Source organism: Anas acuta, chromosome 1, assembly GCF_963932015.1.
Source record: "Anas acuta chromosome 1, bAnaAcu1.1, whole genome shotgun sequence".
Classification (NCBI taxonomy): domain Eukaryota; kingdom Metazoa; phylum Chordata; class Aves; order Anseriformes; family Anatidae; genus Anas; species Anas acuta.
In genome coordinates this window covers 185,354,447-185,369,960 of record NC_088979.1, presented here as the reverse complement: position 1 = coordinate 185,369,960, position 15,514 = coordinate 185,354,447, and the positions used below count along the sequence as shown (strand labels likewise).

General features: G+C 37.3%; 2 long non-coding RNA genes across 2 annotated transcripts in view; one reads left to right on the top strand and one right to left on the bottom strand.

Moving 5' to 3' along the window:
* LOC137849749 (uncharacterized) overlaps window positions 1-5,484 on the top strand; it is a 48,936-nt gene extending 43,452 nt beyond the window's left edge. Inside the window, exon 3 of the long non-coding RNA XR_011092057.1 lies at window positions 3,026-5,484. This is a non-coding gene — a long non-coding RNA (uncharacterized lncRNA). The remainder of the gene's footprint in view (window positions 1-3,025) is intronic.
* A 17-nt stretch (window positions 5,485-5,501) lies between these two features.
* Window positions 5,502-10,617, bottom strand: LOC137849751 (uncharacterized). The gene is made up of 3 exons (XR_011092058.1): window positions 10,520-10,617; window positions 8,927-8,995; window positions 5,502-8,837 (listed from the first exon to the last, which is right to left on the bottom strand). It is a non-coding gene; the product is annotated as an uncharacterized lncRNA (long non-coding RNA).
* Window positions 10,618-15,514: the final 4,897 nt, after the last annotated feature.

The window sequence follows — 15,514 nt, the reverse complement described above, 5'->3', positions numbered from 1 at the left end:
ACTCAGGTCCTTCTCCTCAGGGATGCTTTCAATCTGCCCAGCCTGTATTTGTGTTTGGAATTGCCCCAGCGCAGATGCAGGACCCTGCACTTGGAAGATGCAAGACCTTGCACTTGGCCTTGTTGAACTTCATAAAGTTCTCACAGGCCCACCTTTCAAGCCTGTGACGGTCCCTCTGAATGGCAAATTTGGACTAATAGGAATTGGAGAACATATATCCTCAGAGAGTGTATGTTGAAATTTAGGAAGCCTAAAGCAGTTTTTAGCATGTTAATATCAGACTTAAAAAGTATTAAAAGTATAAAAACCCTTTAGATGACTTCTCCTTGCTAAATGTCTTCTTTTTCTGAAGTATCTGGAAACAGGTCTAGTTTTCTGCTCATTATCTGTTCAGTTTTCTGTAAAAATCAGGCCAGAGTGTTGTTTTATGTGTTACAGTCTCTCTAGGACAAATGCAGGCCATGATGAAAGCATGATTGTAAAATATTTGAAATTTACTTTTGGTATGTCCTTACAAGTCAATCCCAGGAGACAGGATGTCACAGATACACAGTGCACCAGACAGCAGACTATCTGTAGTTTCTGGGATTTCAGATCCAAGATACCTGGGCACAAGAAGGTGTGATCAATAATCCAGTCAGGATCAATTTAGAATTGTTGAAAAGTCTCAGATGTAAAGTATTTTGAATATTTTCAACTTGACAAAGTAGAAAACACAAATATTTTGTACTCTGGTAAACTTTCAACATATTTTAATTAATGATGTATTACTAGGTGATAACTCAAAAAATATTCAGGGAAGGAACACAGTGCTTAGGCTGGATTGATTAATTCAATTGACACTACAGAAGCAATTTAAAAAATAATAAATTGACTGTCTCTGACAGACTAGTTTCCACCCTCGAGTCAATTTTATGGGAAGACTACATATATTATTTCAAAAGGAAGGATTTTCTGTGCCACCATAAGATACAATCCTCCAGGGAAAAAGAATGAAAAAAAAAATCAAAACAGAAAATATATTGCAGATAAGTGTATGTGTTGTATATCTTTCTATCTTTCTATATATTCCACTCTGAGAGTGGAATACAAAGTACTCTAAAAGCAACTTTGAGTAGTAAATATTTTTTTTCTCTGCTGACCTGTGTTGAGCTTGCCCAAGATTTATGATCAAATAATGCATTTTTCAGAATCAATAATTTGCTGGTCATAAAGGATTTCCTTAGGCCTGTATAGCTAGGAGGCTGCCTGAAGATGCTGTACATATTCCTGCTCTACAGTAAAGGGCCATGGGGGGTTTTATCATAAGGTCAATTACTTATGGGTGGGTGGAGTTTTCAGGTCTTTTGCACAATTACTTTGGTCATCATTTTCTGTAACCAGGAAGGAAATAGAACTCAAAATGTCTCAGTAAGCTTATTCAATGTTGGGCTAAAATTCCTATTATAAATCATTGTAACTCTACTTCAAGAAAGTGGTGTTGATTTATGTCAGCTGAGTATACACAGGTAGATGTTTTGTTGTTGTTGTTGTTGTTTGTTTGTTTGTTTTTGGTCTCCTTACTCTTACTTTTCAGATACTGTGTTTTATATATAGCATTTCTTATTAACTTTGGAATTTGTTGAAGAGTTTAGAGTTCCCATAGAAAATTTTACTGCTAGACTGTGCAGCTATTTGCTTCTTTCTATTAATTAGCCAAACAGGGTTTCCCCAAGGGGAACTGTGATGAATAACCTTTTCCACCCTTACCCAAATAAAATGCTTTTTAAGGAGACGTTGTCTGGGCCACTCAAGAGCATTAGCACAAGTTATCTACTAAGTATCTATTATATGCTTTCTGAGGTGAACTTTAAAATACATCAAGCAGCTAATTCCTGCTGAAATGATGTTGTATCTTAGTACTTTTTACAAAATCTCATTAATTCATTAAGAAATTCATACCTCACTGTGAAAAGCATACTATCACTAAAGAATCCAAATTTAATATTATGGGGGATCCAGTACAGCTCTCCGTAATATATTGACTTCAGTTGTACTGAAGGGTTGATGAAACAGTTACCAGAAGGAAATAAAACATTAGGAGAAACAATAAAATGGATAAACAATGAATTAATCCAGAGAAAAAGAAGCTAAACTGAAATCTAAACAATAAGAAAAAAAAAAATCACTTAATAATTTGATTAAATGAGAATTCAATGGATGAATGAACTTGTTATTGTCTCCTGAGATGGTATAATATATGTGTAGAGTAGACTTCCTCAGAAGGTAACAAAACGCAGGCTTTGCATTTACAGGCCTTTAACATGCTAATATATGTCTGCTTTCCCAGACATAGATTTTAATATATTCACAAAGAGAAATATTTCTCTGGCTCAGCCATTTTCAAGTGTACATCTTCATGAAAGCAGTGTAACATTAATGTCCACAAAAGTCATTGACAAAAGTCAATTCAGCTATAGGGCAGAGATATAGGATTCCCTGAAAAAAACCATCCTACTGTAGTCAGAAACTCATGAGTGCTTGATGTCCTGTCCCCAGCAACTAAAGGACTACATCAAAGAAAGATGTGGATTCCTCGATAATTCCTAATAATTCCCTGTGCTTGCCATTCTTTTCTCCCATATTTATGCTCTGGTCTTTTTATTTTTTTATTTTTTCCTGAGAATTTCTGGCCTAATTACAATTTCTAACTGATCTCTTCTACAGATCAACATTATTTCTTTACAGGAGATAGTATTGTAAGACTGTCCAAATTAGTTATACAGATTTTTATTTTTTTTTCTACCTTGACTATGCAAGATTATGTAGTGGAGTGTTTTCTACTCATTACTACATGTTACTTAGTTTTGAATGGATATTCTTCCTTCACATAATCTTTAGAAACTTAAAAATGCTTTCTTACTTGCCATTTTTTCAGTACTCACCTGGTCACATGCATTCCCTATGAGTCACTTTGTTACATATAAATGTGTACTATGATACAGAGACATTTAATGCATTTTTTTGCCTCTGTCTTCAACACCAGTGATGGGTTCTAGGACCCCAGCTGTCCTGAGTTGGAGGACCATGACTGCAGGAATGATAAACCTCCAGTTAACCCTGAACTTTTACAAGATGTGCTACTCTACCTGGATGCATGTAAATCCATGGGACCTGAAGGGATTCATCCCAGAGTACTCAGAGAGCTGGCTGATGTCATCAAGGGACTTCTCTCAATTATTTTTCAAGTGTCTTGGAACTCCGGAGAGGTCCCAGATGACTGGAAGCTGGATAACATGCTTTGAGTTTTCAAGAAGGGCAAGAAAGAAGATCTAGGCAATTACAGGCCTGTCAGTCTCACTTCAGTGCTTTGTAAAATTATGGGGAAGGGGATTCTGGGAGTTATTGAAAAACACATGAAGGACAACACAGTCATTGGTCAGAGCCAACAAGGGTTCACCAAAGTAAGGTCATGTCTAACAAACTTAATTTCCTTCTACCACAAGATCAACCAGACAGTTGACCAAAAGAAGCCAGTCGATGTAATCTTTCTGGATTTCAATAAAGCTTTCAATATTGTATCTCACAGTATCCTTATGGACAAAATGACCAGAATACAGTTAGATAAAAGCATAATAGTGTGGTGGTTTTTAGTGCTGGGCAGCTAAACCCCACAACTGCTCTCTCACTCCCCCTCTTTTTAGATGAGGAGGGGGAGAAGTAAAGCAAAGAACAACTCACGGGTTGAGATAAGGATAATTTAATTAAAGGGAAATAATAATAATAATTAAAGAAAGATTATTATGAACTAGACAATTTAACTAAATGGAAATAAAAAGGGAAAGGGGAAAAGGGGAGGGGAAGGGAAAAAAAGGAAGGAACACAAACAAATAAAACAAATGAAGGCTATGTGGAAGTGTAGAGGAAAGAATCTCTACTTCCCACAAATGAGCGATGATTGACCACGTCCTTGAAGCAGGGCCTCAACGCACGTAGCCGGTGTTCGGGAGGAGGACCGACGTTTTCACAACGAGAGTCCACCCCTCCTCTCTTCTTCCTGTTTTCACTTTTTATTGCTGAGTGTGACATCACATGGTATGGAATATCCCTTTGGTTGGTTTAGGTCAGCTGCCCTAGTGATGTTTCTCTCCTCACCTTTTGCCCACCCCCTAGGAGGGTTAGAGGGAGGCCCGATGCTGTGCCACTGCTGCTCAGCAGTAGACACAACACTGGTGCGATAACACTGCTGTTCCAGCTACAAGTGCAGAGCACAGCACTGTATGGGCTGCTGCCGGGAAAGTTAACATTCCAGCCAGACCCAGTACAAATAGGATGGATGAACAATTGGCCAATGGGTCAGGCCCAGAGGGCTCTTGTAAATAGTGTTATATCAGGCTGCCAACTTGTAAGTAATGGGGTTCCCCAGGGCTCCATTTAGGACCATTTCTATTCAATGTTTTCTTAAATAATTTGGATGAAGAACTTGAAGGGTTTTTAAGCAAGTTCATGCGTGATACTTAATTGGATGGAGCTGTTGACTCCATCGAGGGTGGTGGGTCCTTGCAGAGATACCTGGTCAAAATGGAGAGCTGGGCAATCACCAACAGTATGAAGTTTAAGAAGAGCAAGTGCTGGATTCTGCACCTGTAAAAGGGTAACCCTGGCTATATGTACAAACTGGAGAATGAGATGCTGGAGAGCAGACATGCAGAAAGCGATCTGGGGGTTTTGGTCGACAGCAAGCTGAACCAGGAGTATGCCTTGGCAGCCAGGACAGCCAACTGTATCCTGGGGTGCATCAAACACGGCATTGCTAGCCGGTCAAGGGAAGAGATTGTCACACTCTACTCTGTGCTGGTGAGGCCTCACCTTGAGCACTGTGTGCAGTTTTGGATGCCACAGCACAAGAAAGATAGAAAATTTTGTTAGAGAGCACCCAAAGGAGGGCTGGAAAGATGGTGAAGGGTCTAGAGGGGAAGAAGTGGGGAGCATCTGATGTCACTTGGATCATTCAGCCTGGAGAAGAGGATGCTGAGGGGAGGCCTCATCATGGTATACAACTTCCTCACAAGGGGAGCAGAGGGGCAGGTGCTGAGCTCTGCTCTCTGGTGACCAGCAATAGGACCTGAGGGAATGAGATGGAGGTTCAGGCTGGATAACAGGAAAAGGTTTTTCACCAAGAGGATGGTTGGGCACTGGAAGAGGCTCCCCAGGAAGCAGTAACTGCACTGAGCCTGCCAGAGTTCAAGAAGCGTTTGGACAACACTCTCAGACACATAATCTGATTTATGTATTTATTTATTTATTTGTGTATTGGGTGGTACTTTGGGGATCTGGGAGTTGCACTTGATGATCCCTGTGGGTCCCTTCTAACTCAGATATTGTATGATTCTCATATATATATATTAGAGATAAATAATATCAGATATATATTTATCAGATATAAATAAAATAAATAAAGAGCCTTAAATAAAAAACAATTTCATCTGATTTATTTTTAATCATCTCATTATTGTACAGTTTTGTTTGTCTTGCAGACTCTGAATTCCCAGTATAATCAAGTCAGGGGTTTAATGAATGAAGAATGGACCATTATAAATTATCTTTGAAATTGGCCTTCTGAAATAAACTACTGAATATTATTGAAATTAACAGTTCTACTCAGGACTAAAATTTACCAGGTAAAGAATACTTTTAAACTTCTCAAGTTTGTCTTTTTCTCTAATTTGCACTTCTATAGATAGTACCATGATGCCACATCATTTCACAATTCTTATATTTCTTCTTTGTATTTTGATTTGTTTCTTAGTGTGTTCATCTTCCTTTCAGAGAAAGTCATAGTGTTTATAGGAAGAAGAAGAAAGAGGGATGGAGACTCTTCTTTCCAGGCCTGGTCACTGTTTTCCCCTTGGAGCTGTCTTTGTTCTATTCCGTTTGCACTTGTGAAGTTCATTTTTTCCCCTTTCCAGATGGTCTTCTACATCACATGATGTCTGAATCACATTTACAGGTGCAGCTATATGTGTACCAAGTATCCAGGTAGCTAGCGGTTATGTATTAAAGCTTTGAGTGTTATTAGCAACTTTAATTAACAGCATGTGAATCATGTACTCACATGTCATCTTTTTATGACCAGTTAGCTGAAACACTTAGCTATATTGCAAACTAACAGCTCCTCAGAGTACACAGTATTCAAAACATTTCTAATTTGTGAAACAACTTCTACAGAGCTATAATTAAATATTGGTGAGATACATTTCCATCATCAACTAACAACTAGCAAACTGTCCATTTGACCTAATCTTTTAGGTCGATACTAATCTTTTAGGTCGAATGGACAGTTTACTAGATATTAGTTGATTTAAATGGAAGATGGCTGTAATGTTTATTTACATGGACACTGATGTAGTTCAAATGGGTGTTGAGCTGAGCTCTTTTAAAAAATTTCATCTGAGCAAACATGAACAATTTTTCAGTAATGCACACAGCTGAGGCATAGTGAGATTATTTTCCTTAAAGAAAAAACAATTAATGACATCACTAAAATAAACATTTTTCTGGAATTTCTGACACAAAGCGTCTTTTAGGTCCTATTGTATTTTCTTAAGTTGATACTGTTTTTCCTCAAAGCTTTGCTAAGATTAATAAAATAAATCAGACATTTCTGTATTACACAGATTCACAGAAAGCTTTGTAAACCCACATATTACCACCTTTCCTTCATTAAATTACTTGGACTATGTTAAAAGCAAATATGAGAGTAATTAAAAAAAAAAAAAAAAAAGATCATAAAGTAATGGAAGTCCCCTTGTAACTTAAAATATCTGATTGTGGAACTGAAAAATTCTAGAAAACTTTGGGTGGTCCCTCTGCTGATATACGTGATTAAGTGCCCTTAGATTCTGCATAAATGTAAGCAGCCAGTAATATTAAGTCCTGCAGGCATCTCATGCCTTTTTGTGGGAAACTCAGTGAGGTGGGGTCAGGGAGCCTGGGGATTGAGGCTGACTTCAGTTTCTCATGTTGACTCTCACTGATGGGAAGGGGAAGGTCTGTGAGCTGTTGGGTGGAGGATGGCTTCCCCAGGCCCTGCTGACCCAGCTGCTCTGGGGAGATTTAAGCCTGAGTTATGCAATGGATTTTCCCTGCATCTGTCCTGGGACTTCTCCTCTGCCCCAGTTTCATACCCTTTATCTTTTCTCATGAGAGTCATTCCTTACTCTTTCTGGGACTGATCCCAGAAGTTCTGGAATGACAAGAAATCATGGAAGAGAGTTTCACTATATTTAGTAGGCTTGGGAAAAGTTCCTTAGGAAATCAAACAGAATAAGCCTGAGTTTACTATAAACTCAAGTCACTTATTTGACTAACAGCTCTTATTAACACAGGAAACACCTGAGAGCTCACTCATTACTTTCTCTAGTCAACCTACATATCTCTTCAGATTCATTAATCCAAATACCTATTTAATATTTTCTTCTTCTTTTTTTTTTTTTTAAATAGAACTTTCTGATACTAATTAACATATTTCCATAAACATTAATAAATTATCTCTAACAGGAATTTACTATCCTTATTAATGCAAAGGAAAACTGAATAACAGAGCCATTCCTTCAAGGTTAGGTTGTAACCACAGCCAGGAACTCCTGTATCCCAGCCCTAAACCATTACGGATATCATAAAACAGCTTCTGTTTTTTTCACAGCAGTGGTTGCCATTTTATCACATTCTTCTGAGCAAATTTTGAGGCCTGTGTATTCTGCTTATTTTATTGCTTGTTCCTTTTCATGCCCTTTGCATCATCCCCCAGAAAATCCTAAAGAGAAAGAGGATGACGTCTTATTTCACATTGAATTTAGTAGGAATATTATTTTGATCAACTTCACAGTGTTAGAATTTAACTTCATATATTCTTGAGTATTTCTGGCAACCAGTGAGATATTTTAGTAAATGGAAAGCATGTTAATTACTTCACCATAAGATCTTTTCAATTATTTTGTGGAGTTATATTTTGTCTTTATGCTCTTACAAGTATATGTGTTTAGATAGCCAAAAAGTAAAAATTCCTAGTGTGCATTGCAATTGCGTCTGCATTGCATTGTCTGCTATTCTCTCAAATACACACACTCATTTATGTATGTATTTCTGTCAAATTTGTACAAAAAAAAAATAAATTTACCCTTTAGAGATCTCTTAAAACGTTTGTTGTTGTTGTTTTTGTTTCCTGTGTATGAATACTGATGTAAAACTAGCCTGCAGAAATTGATCTGATTTTTCTTCTTGCTGTGGTTAGTACTCTCTTGCCCAAAGAGGTTTGGCTGAACTTCTCAACCTGACAAGACACGTACTTAAGTAGCACCTAGCTGTACCTTGTATTTTGATGAGGAAGAAGATGACAGTTATTTCCCATCAGCACATTTCTCCACTGTGGAGGGCAGGGGGACCAAGTATTGACATCTTGGATAGTTTGTCAGTGCCTGATGAGGCTGATATTTCCAAAGATGGTTGGTACCTGTGCTACAATACAGCTACTTTCCTCTGTCCACATGTGTCTTCCAGGGGCCTAGTAGGTCAGAGCTCCTGGAAGTCACACTGCCTACACAGCAGGCACTTCTCATAGCCCCTGGAGATGAGGGGTTCATTGTGATGTTGACCATATGGTGACCATGGATCCTGTCCATGGATAACAATACTATCAAATAATTCTACGTTCTGTGATTTTCAATATAGTGATAAAGGGTAATGCTTTCACAGTGACATTTGTTACTAAGCAAATGTGCTCTGCACAAGCTGTTTCTGGATGTGTAGTCTTCATCACTGTGCTTTGAAGAACCTTTGTTATTTCACTTGTCCATTAGCTGAAACGGGAATAAAAGAAATTATATGTAAATGTTCAGTAAACACTGGGAATCTCTTTGTGCCTGACCAATTCACTCTGGTGGAATACCTGCCCACTGTGGTTTTATTCTCTGGCAGCTGCAGATCTCATCTGACTTTGCTGACAACACTGATCCCTCTGAAACAGAGCACTATCCTTAATAACACAGATATAATCTTTTTGTTTTGTTTTCTTCATTTTTTTCCCTCCTCATATAACCCACAGGGAGCTAGAAGTGGGGTCCCAGAAACAAAGGGAATGGCCTTAGCATTCGTTAGGTGTGATTGTCTCTCTCCTGACAGAAGTGTTTGATCTTCTTCAAAAGGCAGCTCCAAACATAGGAAAGGTTAAGGTAAGAGTAGTAACCAAAACTAGGGAAGAATAAGAGGGTGTGGACATATGTGCACAGTCATTTCTGTAGTATTTATCATTTCATGCCCATTAACAAATTCATTCTCAGAACACCCGCACAGATTAGCAGGTATTTATCTGTATGTGGAAGAAATAGGGAGAAAAAATGAAAGAAATAATGAGTCAATTCTTAGAAAATTCCTAAAGGACCAAATGTTTGTTGTTACTTATCCATCTCATCAGAGACAGGTCTATCTTCCTCATGATGTAACAAAACTCCATGCACAATGAGACCTTCCCTGACTCCAAGCCCACAAAGCTATACCTTGCCGATGAGTCATTACTCCAAAATGAAAATGATATCTATCTATTTCAGTTTTTATTTACAAAGAAATAGTGGAACTTAACTGGGAAGTAAATGTTATTTAAACTGGGGCAAAAAATAATTAAATTAATTGAACTGTGAGCCATTCCAATGCTTTAAAAGGTGAGCTGTAGCAAATAACATCTCCATATTCAGAGCCATTTATTAATGAATAGTTGTGATTAACTGATTATATTTGCTCCAAGTTCAGGCTTTATCAAGAAAGAAATATTTAATTAGATAAAGACCTATAACAAGAGGAGTTTGAGAAGAAAATAAAACATATTCTGCTCTTATAATTAGCAGAAATTCTGCTTCAGTGTCTGAATCCTACTGTGAATTTAACAGCATTTCAAAGTGCTGTGGAGAACTGGTTATCTGAGAGAACAGATCTGTCAAGGAAACATGATTTGATCAGAATATGTAGATATTATAAAATCCAAACACATCTCAAAGAAATATCATCTTGGGTGTTAAAAAAAAAAAAAAAAGTGGAGAGAGAGAAGATGAGTGTAGAATTTCTGGTCAAACTAAGAGGACCCACTGCAAAATTCTATTGGTTGATAGAATTACTACCTGTTTAGTAAGCAGGAAAGTGAGGAAGAGAGGCTTGAATTTTTCTCTCTTGCATCCCAGATAATTACCCTTACCCTAGGCATACTTTTCCCCACTTTGAAATGGTTTGATTTCATAACAACATGGAAATGGAACATATTTTTTTTTTTGCAATCTCAAAATATTTCAGAGGTCAGACAGTTCATTCCCTACTTAGCCCTGTTGTTCCTATGTCTTAATCAAGCTCTGTTCATTAATATAATCCATCCAGAAGTAATGCACGTAGAAAGAGCCAGCAAGCACATTCAGTAAAAAGGTAAACAAGCTAATTGCCCTGTGAAGTGATCAGCCTAGTCTTTTACTGAACAACATATAAATAAACCCTAACTTACCTACATAACATGTATATACTATCTTCTGTATTTAGATATGAAGAGTTTTGTAAGCATTAAGCTTTAATTCAGGAAGCCATTTAAGAGCATGCTTAAACTGCTATTCTGAAAAGGGCTTAACTGAAACACTTGTTTAAGTGTTTTCCTAATTAAGGACTAATTGATAGAACCTCCTGACTACTCTGTGAAGGGATATTTTTCAGATGGGAAAATGGAAGACAGACTAGCTGTTTTGCCAAGGATTGCACAGAGTGAGAGAGAGTGCAAAGATTTGAGCACGTATCACCTTTCTCCAGACAGACACTGTTTTTCTAAGATCTGTGCAGTCTTATTTCATGTATTTATACTATTTACACACACTAACTCGTAGAGCTGCATCACAGATGTTAAAGTCAGGAAGTGTGGTAGACTACAAGGATACAAGCTGACAACTTTTGAAATGTTCTGTAACACCTTTTTATGGGTCAGGACACAGCAGAATAAATGAGAACCTGAATACTATTTTATTGACACCTTTTCTTTGCAATTCTCAAACCTTTTAAATCACTCAAAAAATCCACATTTCTGCACATTAGACAAGGAGAAAGAAAGAAGCATTTTCTTTGATAGAGAAGGTCAAGGATGTTTTTCACTTTCATCTACAATTCTGGCAGCCAAGGGAAATCCAGATTCATGAACAAGGAAAATGATTCTTACGGTCAATTAATCTGTTGCTTTAATTCCCTTCAGAGTGATTGCTGTGATCCCCAGGTGTTTTTACTTTGAGAATGGACTGCCTGTTTTAGCCTTTGATGACAATCCCACAAATTCCTTATGGACAACTGCTTACTAATACATGTTAATGCAGCAGTCACACAACAAAATATTTGTGAGGTTAACTAAAAGCCTAAGTATTGTTGGTGTGTAAGGGTTAATGTCATAGTTCTGCAAATAGAGCTAGGTCATTGTTGTAGCTGTACATGAAGAACATTACACCTATTGTTAAGGCGTATTTTCTTTGAAATGTTTAATTTCAAGCAATATTTCTGTTATTGACAGCAGCAGGCTTTCTGATTAAAGAAGGGACTTCTCTTCTGCTGCAATGAATTTATAGGCACATTTATCAAAACCTAGCAACACCACAGTACTAATTTGGGATTCATCACTTTACCAAATGTGCTAGAAAGTAACAGCAGGAGATGTTCCCAATTTGTGAATGAATTCAGTGCTCAGGGAAGTGAATGAGCCAAGAATAGCCTGGGCAGAGGGAGGTGTGTGGGTCCTCACCCAGCTTTCCCTCTTCTCCATAAGACAACTCTTTCTCAAAGTCAGACTTATGAATTCTGAGGCTTGGTTTCAGAAATGGGTCATTTTCTGAGCAAAAATGTCCTACATGGAAAATAGGATCTGAAATGGCCAGTATGTAAGCAAAATTCAGTTTAAGCAAAAATATATAAAACATGTTAAAGAATATCCTGCAAAGTTACCTAAAAACTCTGTCTCCTTACATGGTTTAGTCAACTTTTGATTTTGTCGTCTTCTCCTCAGCATCAGAGACCGTAAGTTAATCCTTTCCACTCAGTGGCACAGTTTCTGTCTCTGTTCTCTCCCAGCTGCTCACCAAGTTTCCTACTCCACCTTTTTACTGCTGGAGCATTTGTTTTCAGCTTTTTCTTAAATTCCTATGTGTCTTCTCACTCCTCCCCCCCCCCCCCAAAAAAAAAAGGTATCTGTCTCTCTTCCGCTGCTTTTATATTTTCCCTTAAATAATCTTTTTAGTGTTTTCTGACATTTTTTTTATAGATGCACTCAACTGTTGCAAATAGCAAAACATTATTTTTTATTATTATTATTTTTAAATAGCTCTCTCATTTGAGATTGGTGTGAGAGCTGTTTGAATGTGTTTTTCAGCAGGGCCAACTAAGGTTTTCTGTTTTTCTTTTTTATCTTATTTCTTTCTCTGATTGTTCCTTTCTACTCATTCTCTCCAGCTCCAAAAGAAGGAGATAAAAACACACACATTTAATCCAGGTATATATATATATATATATATTTTTTTTTAAAGGGAGTATTATATTTTTTTTTTCCTTGAAAATGCCTCTACTTACACAGAGACTTAGCTGACACTGAAACATAGCTAGTAACCACAGAGTGACTGTGTGCTCTCCTTCATCTCCAGGAGGTGAATTATGTTCAGGCCCTCAGTTTGTGTTAACTAGTACAGTTCTGTAGACTGGAAGGAAATATATCAGTTTACTGCAGCGGGAAATATAGCCAGACAACTTTATGTTTTGCAGTTGTGTTGTTCGCTTTCTCAAGTAGGCATATCACATCAACAAACTCACAAAACGAATTGCTACACAGTAAAGCTGCATGGCAACAAATCTGTTTCACACCTGTGCATTGAAGTATGGTTCTTTTGTAGTGTAGATTGAGGCCAACATGTTTATCACTTACTTGTAAAGAAAAGCTCTTGTGATTACAGAGTAGAGTAATTTAGGGATGAAAAATCTATCAGGGAAGAGGCAGTGAAAAGAACTTCCATTCAACCACAAATTACTTAAATACATATGCGGCTGGATCACAGCCTCGCTTTCTTGAAATTGTAGGTAGAATCTGTGAACATTCTTATGCAAGAATGCAGATTTGTACCTTTAAGTTTCCCCCACCTTCTTAGTTCTGCTTCCCTTAGTTGTAAGGAAGGGGCTTTATCTTACTTAGCTTTATCCTTCTAAAGCTAGTTGATCACATCCTCTGTGTAGTTAATGGAAAGAGAGATTCATTGCACCCAAAGTACTCAGTTCTCCACATACACATCCATTGTTTACAAAAAGAAACTAGATAAGCATAAACTACATACTGAAATTATAAAAAGCTAAAACTTGTGTGGGAACAATCTCATCTGGATTGTATTTTATACAGCACAAGATTGTTCTAGTAGTAGTAACTCAAGTATTTTAAATATAAAAAAGAGATACCAAAAAGTAGAGGTAGGATCATAAAATTGTGGAATGGTTTGGGTTGGAAGGGACCTTAAAAATCATCTAGTTCTAACTTCCACTAGACCAGGTTGCTCAAAGCTCCAACCGACCTGGACTTGAACATTCCCAGGGATGGGACATCCACAGCTTCAGTGGGCACTGTGTTTCAGTGACTCACCACCTTCTCAGTAAAGAATTTCTTCCTTATATCTAATCTAAATCTATCCTCTTTTTAGCTTAAAACCATTACCCCTTGTCCTATTGCTACACTCCTTGATAAATAGTACCTCTCCAGCTTTCCTGTAGGTATTGGAAGTGGGTATTTCCTTCAGGTATTGGAAGACCTCTATAAGAGACCTGTTCAGCCTCTTTGCCACACTGAACAGCCCCAGCTCTCTCAGCCTCTCTTCATAGGAGAGGTACTCCAGCCCTCTTATCATCTTTGTGGCCCTCCTCTGGACTTGCTGTAATAGATCCATGTCTTTCCTATATTGGGAACCTCATAGCTGAATGCAGTACTCCAGGTGGTGTCTCACAAGGGGGGGTGGGGGAGTGGGAGAGTGAAGGGGGGAAGAGAATCATCTCTCTCAACCTGCTGGTCATATTAATATTTGTGTACTCTACAGATGTGTAATGGCATGCTTTTATGGTCACAGATGTGCTATTATATATGCATCTAAAAATCATGTGAATAGCTATTACAGTCTGTCTATTAAACATTTCATTGAATTATTCTTTTTTTTTCTGACATGACTTCAGTTTAATGCTTCAATTTTCTCAGTGTACGGAGGACAACCTCATCCCAGGCATTCCATGACCCCACTCAAATCCCATCTAAAAACTGGATTTTTATGTAGTTCAATGGGTAGTAGAAAACACAATCTATGATCAGTGAATTGAAACTCATAGACATTGCTTCATTTTTCCATTCTTTTCATAAATTGAATCTTCTGTATTTCTACTTTTTTAATGTAATGAACTAGATGGAATTCATTTATTTGTCTGATTTCATACAGTATTTTCAACAACTTATTTTAGTAAGAGACATAAATGCTTGCAAAGAAAAAGTGTTAATTCAAGTTTAAATGCTCATTGGTTTATATCTGCATAAGATTAATTCCCATTATAGTCTGAAGCTGTTTTTCAAAACACAGCTACAAAAAAGCAAATAATTCCTTGTCCCTGTAAGCCCATCCAGGTAGATAATATGCTGACAGTACTGGCAGTGATAGAACTGATGTATCCCATCTATTGGGAGTTCTAAATGTGTCTGGATAAGTTCTAAATCTGAGCTGGGTAAGCACAACATGTATAACATAACCTGGGAGCACCATACTCATTGTACTTGTAGAAGTCACCTTCACTTTGCAATATGAAGAACATTTTTCTATATTTTTGAATGTCCAGAAACCAGAACTGATGGATATCCATAAATCAGTCTCTACCAAAAAAATGTAGAGAATATTTATTGTGGAAATGTAAGAATATTTATTATGGAAATAAGTTATGTGCCACACAGAGATATGGAAAAAAAAAAAAAGAATGAAGGAAAAAGGGAACAAGTATTAGTTCACAGTGAATGGTGAATGACTTCAGAGATACGGGGGATCAGATGTGATCTAGGGTCAATATAGCCATAGTCTTGCAAAAGGTTAACCTCATTCTAGGTCTGATAATCAGAAAATCATACAGAGTAGTTCTTCTACTCCACTGAAAATTTACAAGGTCTCAGCTGGATTATTCTACTTAGGTTTGAGCGCAAGAGTTCCAGAACAATGGAGACTAACTGGGAAAAAAAAAAAAAAAAAAGAAAAAAAAAAAGGAGAGGAGACAGTTACCAAAGGTCTCAAAACCACAGTAAACAATGAAAGAGTTAGCATTGTTTACCATATAGGCTATAGAAAGTTGGATGTGAAAACAGTTTTCCAGATAATTTGTTGCAAAGGGGACCTGTGTTCTCATTGTGCTGTCCATTACAGGACAAGAAACAATGGTTTTAGTTTCAAATTATGGAAAGCCCAATTAAAGAGCTTTA